Below are 994 nucleotides of genomic sequence, written 5' to 3' on the forward strand. Positions count from 1 at the left end.
GTGTTGGTTGCCCCTAAGCATGAAATCCCCTGCTGGCCCCTCATAGATGTGTGCCAGCATAATTTTTTCAAACAGCTTGCTTAGGATTGAAGTAAGACTAGCTAGCCTATAGTTTCCTGGGTCCTCCTCCTTCCCCTTTTTGAAGATGGGAACCACGTTGGCCCTCTTCCAGTCCCCTGGCACCACACCAGAGCACCACGAGTGCTCATAAAGCCATGCCAGGGGTCCCGCAATGACCTCAGCCAATTCCTTTAGTACTCTAGGGTGGAGATCGTCTGGACCGGCTGACTTGAATACATCCAGTCCCTCCAGAAGCTGCCTAACTAGTTCCTCACTAACCCTTGGCCTAGGTGTGCCTCTCCTGGGGCCTGAGGGGGGCGCAGCGGGGGGGGTGGCTGTTCCAGTCCCTGCTTAGGAAGATGGAGGCAAAGAAATCGTTAAATATCCTGGCTTTGTCATCTGGTATGACAACCAAATTTCCTAACGTGTCCTGCAGGGGCCCTACGTTACCCGGAACCTTCTTTTTACCCCCTGTGTATTTAAAGAAGGGCTTCTTATTGTCCTTAATCTGGGAAGCTAGTCCCAGTTCCATCTCTGCCTTGGTCTTCCTGACTGCCCCCCTACATCCCCGAGCAACTGCAGAATAGTCATTCCTGGTGATGGCCCCTCCTTTCCATTGGGTGTACACTTCCCTTTTAGCTAGGAGACATTCCCGGATGCTTTTGGTGAGCCATGGGGCTTGTGTGCCCTCCTGCTCCCTTTGATCCTTGTTGGGATTACCTCCCTTTGGGCTTGGAGGATCGTCTCCTTGAGGCGCGACCACTCTTCTTGGACACCCGGCTCCCCTCCCCTCCGGGACCTCAGTGCTTCCCTGACTATTCTCCTTAGCTCATTGAAGTTTGCCCTCCTGAAATCTAGAGCTCCTGCCTTGCTGTAGGCCTTTGCCACCTTGCGCTGGATGGTGAATTCCAGCAGGCAATGATCACTGTCGCCC

Source organism: Crocodylus porosus, unplaced genomic scaffold (assembly GCF_001723895.1).
Source record: "Crocodylus porosus isolate Cpor-Errol unplaced genomic scaffold, CroPor_comp1, whole genome shotgun sequence".
Lineage (NCBI taxonomy): Eukaryota > Metazoa > Chordata > Crocodylia > Crocodylidae > Crocodylus > Crocodylus porosus.